We start from the raw sequence: 6,363 nt of genomic DNA on the forward strand, positions 1-6,363 counted from the left end.
ACAAGGAATTCCAAAGACAACCTTCTATAGGTATAAGAATCAATATGATCTTGGAGTGTGAAATGCTATGCATGGAAATAAGAAGATAATACAAAATAGAATGAGGCATGTGGAGGTTGGGAAAGATGTGATTCAATTGTTTGTTGAGTATAATGCAAATAAAATGCCCCATAAAAGTCGTACAGTGACGATAGGGGAACGTGAGACACAAATGGTCATCCCGTCCATATACAAGCAAGTAGATATCTGATGAGAAGTTAATAAAACAATGGATAGGTTAAAGTAAAAGCCTTTGTCAAGGTTAACATTCAGCAGATTATGGAGAACTGTATTCAAACAAGTTAGTCTATCAAAGACAAGCACATTCTCCAAGTGCAACACTTGCTCTAAACTTAAAATGAAGCTAGAAAGAATGAAGATAGAAAGTGAGAGGGAACTGTTGTTACTAAAGAGATGAGCACACAGTTTGCGGCAAATGTCTTGTAGAAGCCTATATTATGCATGGAGGTTGTCTTCGGAGTTGGACCCAAAGCAAAATCTTTGCATCATTCATGACAAGATGGATCAAATGAAGACTTGCATACCAAGGCTACAACCTATACCAAAATCATTGAATCGTATCATGCAACTTCCTGTGGCCTTAACAGGGATGGTCACTCATGAAAATGGGCAATTGGCATGTGGAAACTTCTCTTTATAGTATTGGAAGAGTGACGCTAATTTCACTATTGGTTCATTGTCACTATGTTCGCAAAGTCTTGAGAGGTTAGACAAGCACATGTATGGTGATATTTCAAACAAGCACGATAGTAGAAGTCAAGATTTATTCTCTGCATTGATGTCTAGAGATGCATTAGACTACCACATGCATGAAGATGGGCTTTCAACAAGAGAACTAAATAAATCTTACGTTGAGGCTACAATAAGTTCAAGGATAAATTCATCCAGTAAAGGGTACAAGAAACTTCCACGAGTACTACTCTTATAGGTAGACAACTATGGTTCTGAGAATAAAAATAGATACTTGTTCATGCATTCTTATCCCTGCTTGTTGCACATGGAGTCTTTCAAATGATCTAACTAGGGTTCTTGATGGTGGGACATACACATGAGGACATCGATGCATTGTCTGGTAGATTCTCAGAGAAACTAAGAATGAGTTGTACTTTCACATTTCCTAATTTGATGCAACCTTTCAATGAATGCCAAACCTCTCGTCCATCCCCATTTGTAATTCAAGAGGTTCCTGATTTCAAAACATTTGTAAAGGGATACTTGTGTGAAGGAAAAGAGGCATTAGTTGGTCATTCAAAACCATTGCAGTTTCAATTTTTCATGCATGATGGTGATCTAGTGTTCCAATATATGATGCATCCAAAATTAGGTCAATGGAAGCCACCAGAAGGTATTCAATTATGGAAATGTGATGCAGAAGGTAGAGCAATGCTAACATTAGGAATTCCTAATGCTGTTCCTATAAGAACATACTTGAATGATAAAGATGTTATAATTTGGGGAATCAAGAAGCATGTGGAATATTGGAGATCTCATCTTGGTAACAACATAGGTGGGGATTCATACTCAAAGTGGATAGCACCTGTCATTCAGTATTGGGAGACATTGACTTCTTGCATGGAGAAGCCCACTATACTAGCATGAGAAACTTAGTCATGACTAATGGAAAAATAGCTTGGTTAATGATGGGGTGGACATAGAAGATGCGGAGAATATGGGCTTGGAAGACCTAGAGGACCATTACTGTGGCCCTACATGTAATAAGTCAAGAGAAGAAGAGGTGGATGTGAAACAAAATGATTTCATTTTGGTAAGGCCGAGTGATGATATATTCCCCATTTGGCTAGGTGTTGCATTGTTAAATGTGGACACAGAAAAGGCATCCACTAATTATATGAAGGTATTTGTGTATTATAGGAGTCCTATCCATAGAGGAAGATGTAGTGATGCAGTATGATATGCTAATTACTGTTAGAACAAAGAGTGGCGATATATGGGGGATGAGGACCGTTGGGAGCATGTGGATTTGATAGTATGGAGTTGGAGCATAACAAAAGTTCCAAATAAAAGAAGGAAGGTCAAAATACCACAGAATGCAATCTTGAAAGCACAAGAAAATCTTCAAATGCCTGTGAACAATAGTGGGAAGGATGTTTTGTCTATTGATGATTTCTTGGATGATTTAATTTAGCGAAAGATCAAGTCAATTTGAGCAAAGATCAATGTATGCAAAGACAAATTGTAAAGATTGGATGATCTTCTTTCATGAATGTTAGTTATACTCAGCCTTTGCAATCTACTTTTTTGTAGCTGGTCTTATTTTATGAAGCAAAACTTAAATTTACCCTCTTTTTTGTATTAGTTTGTTCAAACTCAATCTTGTTTTATGAACTTTAACTAGAATCAATCTTTATATTCCACTTTTCTATATTCATTCATTCAAACTCCAGTCTTGTCTTATATTAAGGCAATTTTGAGTAAAAATTTTATTTAATTAAAAAATATTATTATTCTGTTAATTAATAGTAATTATTATTAATTATCTTGATTAACAAAATCAATATATAGCAACTTTGTAGTCAACTACATTAACAAAGTTGCTTAGAGCTTTAAAAAGCTAGGACTCATTGTAATCATGACATGGCAATAATTACATGCATGTGCAATGTTTTGTAATGGAAGTACCTATCATATATACATTGAACATACAACACATCATAAACATGGAAACTAATCACAAAAGGATATACAACAGCAAGTAGCATGCAAACCAAATCGACCTTAGCTCATATGTTGGACAGGAAAGCCTTTGGTCCAATTCAATTATAAATATTCCACAAATCATGCCAATAACATAAAAGAAACAAAACTTGAGAGTTTTAAGCAAGCTCCATTAAACAAAAAAGAGCTAATTTTCTTCCTTCAAAACCAATTTGGAGAGTTCCAATTTCATTAGATTTTCCCCTTTTTCCTAATACGGTCTTAACTTGGCATTGATACAATTGTGAAGAGATGATCTATGGGTCAAGTACATAGAGCATAAGCCTTAGTATGAGGAGTGTTTTTAAAAAAAAAGTATTAATAATGGAAACAACAAAAGTTTAGAGAGCACACAATGCAAATCAATGCACAATGAATGATAGGCATATAACAATGGATGCAAGAGCTTGCCACCATTGAAGATATCAACATAGAATAGAAGAGGGGAGGGTGGAGTTGACATTCAAATCATAGAAGCTTGTCTATGAGTGATGAGGAAGTCCAAGCTAGAATAGAACATGGGCGACCTCAGCAGCCTAAAATCAAACATGACATCAATAGCAATAGAGGAGAAGGAGCCAAAGAAGAATAAAAGACTCTAAGGCTTTGCACCACCTAAGGGAATTCCACACATATCACAGGATGAAAAATTAGGATTCAATACCCCAAAACTTAGTAGTTACACACTCCATGAACGACGGCAATGGAGATGGATAATAGAACTTGGTAGCAACCCTAAAGGTGAATCTACTAGCAATCATAGAACTAAAGGTAAAAAACCAAATTTGAAGGTACATATGATGAGAACATAAAAGTGCTCATTTACACATTGAAAATTTCTATACATGGCAACAATTTTTTGCAATGTGCAATACATAGGACAAGTACTTGTTTTACTTCCCCACCATGCTTGTAGATAAGGCTATTGAGTGCTTTAACTAGTATCTAGATGGTCTTTGGATAGCATTAAGGGAAGCATGTTTGACAAGGTTTTAACATGATTTTAGCAAGGAAGATGTCATGAAAAAGATTAACAAAATCAAGAAAAAGCTAGAGAATAAGTGTGTGACTTTGTGGCCTAAACAAAGGTGCTCACCAATCAACTCATGAGTATAGCTGAAGATGACACAATGCTTCATTATGGTTGTTGAGCAGCATCACTAATGGTGCAGATTTGAGGAACATGGAGATCATGAATTTGATGAGGTCATATAGTGAATTGTTGCATAAAGCAATTACGATCGAGGATGGGGTCATCAACGAATATGTGTTTGGTTTTAGCCAACAGGAGGTATATATATTGCCAATAAACATCCATTTACTAGTGGTTATCTATCGGTTATGAGGTGGCGACCATTGAGACCCTAAATTGGTTTCAACATTGTCTTTATTTGTTCATATGCCTATTATGCAAAAGAAAGGATTATTAGATGATTATGTAAACCTTGATATTTAAATTTATTTAAGAGTATAAACATGTAAAAATAAATTGAATTTTATAAATATTCTTGCAAGTGTATGAATATGTTCTATGTGAACAAATAGTTTTTTTTACATATGATAAGTTAATCCATGCAAAAATAAAGTTAATTTGTGGGAGAAGCATTGCAAATTCAATGCTAGAGGAGGGACCTTACAAACATGTAACATAGCACCTTAGTTAATGGAGGGGGATTTTTAAAATGGGGGACTTACATGCTTTTTTATACATCAAGGTATCTAAAAGTACCTATCCAAAGTAATTAACTTACTTAAATATATAGAGGGGAATTCAAAATCATACATGTATCCCTTTTGAAACGGGTAAACAAATTATGAACATCATGCTGTATCTCGATTATTGCCTCTCCACTTAATCTTGTGAATCCCATAAAATTCCACCTTCTGATAACCAAGAGAGGACCACGAACATTTGTACAATTTTGCTATTTATCTCTATCAAAGATCCCTTGAGGATGGGGATTAGTGAGTTGCAGTGCATGAATAGGAGATGTGGGAATGGGTGAGTTGCGCTACATGTTCAGAGTTGTGTTATTGTCACTTTTTAATCAAGGGCCTTGGTGAGTTAGAGTGCATGTTGAGAGGCATGTCAATGTCAATTTGTCAAAGTTCTCATAACAGAGGACAAGATGTGGGGAATGGAGATTTGCACTACATTTTAAGAGTTGCGTTAAAGTCAAAATTTTGAGAGCTGTGTCGAAGTCAAAATTCAAACAAAGATGGCACATGCATGTTGAACATGCAACTAGCTTGCATAGCAAGTAAAAGTTTTCACTTTTGTTGTACATGACCAACCTTGGTTCACTTGACACCCTTTAACATGTGAGAAGGTACCGCAATTGGTGCCTTTCTGTTGCGACTCCTTATATTAAGGACAAGAAAAGCCCCCTTCCTCAAGTAGTGTCCCTCATATACTCTATTAGTCGTATGTAACTAGGCCCAATTAGGGTCAAACCTCCCGATGGGCCAATGCTTGTGGTGTACGCTCATAGGCAACAGAGGTGCTTCCTAGAGGATATGAGCACGGATTGGCTTAGAGGCCACCCTCGTACTCATGCTAAACTACCTTCACAGGTAGGTCTAGGGGTTAGGGGACAGTCCCCATAGCCTCAAGAACTGCATCCTCACAATCAGCACTGCCCCTTCACGATGGAAGGTACGGGGAGGCCATCCCTGTACCCATGCGAAACTACCTTCACAGGTAGGTTTGGGGGTTAGGGGACTGTCCCCATAGCCTTAAGAATTGCATCCTCACAATCAGCACTGCCTCTCCACGGAGGAGGGTCGAGGGGTGGGGGAGGGCACCCCCCACACCTTTGTCGGATGATGCAAGGCATCTAAGGTGTCATGAAGGAGGGTTGTTTACAAAAAATCAAGTTTTTTGCACGACGTGTTAATCCCTAAGTTCACAACTATTTAATGCTCCTTGCAGGAATTATGTTATGGAGGCCTCTTACTCTCTTTGAGGTTTACAGGGACTGTTTTGGAAGCTTTCCACAGGGACATCGTAGGCCTTTAGAGGTGGCCTCTTGTCCATCACCACCAAGAGCACTTCCCCGCGAGTGCTAGCAGCAAGAAGGCAAAACTCCACTGTTCCCACGAACAAAAATCCCTGCACCGCCAGGCTAGAGTTGCAGATTTTCAAGATTCTGGCTTAGCATTGAGCTGCTGAAACGTGCGTTAGAGTTTTCATCAGTGAACATCGAGTAGAGAGTGTTTTTGACCAATGCAGATGAAGCACAGGATACACTCGATTGCTCCATTTATTGCCAAGCCCTGGCATTGCAACAGCCGGATGCAAAAAGGCTAGGATTGTGTGAACTTGTTAAGAAAAGGGCCTAATAGACACTCTGGAGAATGATAATAGTAAAGAAAGCTAAGCCACTAGGTGGAGCGTGGGGAGGCGCAATAAGCGGGTGTATGAGGTGAGTGAAAGGCCACTTGACGTGGAGCGTGCGCCACATTTAGAGATGATAAATCCTGTGTGTCTTCCAAAGTGCCAATTAGATTGGGTACAATGGGAAATGCAAAAGCCTATTATCCTTTGTGCCTAGGTACAATGGGAAATGCAAAAGCCGTTGGAGGTGT

The 6,363-nt window shown here is 38.1% G+C and overlaps 1 pseudogene; it reads left to right on the forward strand.

The window, feature by feature from the left end:
* The first annotated feature begins 475 nt into the window (after window positions 1-475).
* On the forward strand, window positions 476-1,559 carry LOC147890449 (uncharacterized; annotated as a pseudogene).
* Window positions 1,560-6,363: the final 4,804 nt, after the last annotated feature.

The sequence above is a fragment of the Dipteris shenzhenensis genome, chromosome 19, assembly GCF_047967505.1.
Source record: "Dipteris shenzhenensis isolate YYH24624 ecotype China chromosome 19, Dip_SZ_1.0, whole genome shotgun sequence".
Taxonomy (NCBI): domain Eukaryota; kingdom Viridiplantae; phylum Streptophyta; class Polypodiopsida; order Gleicheniales; family Dipteridaceae; genus Dipteris; species Dipteris shenzhenensis.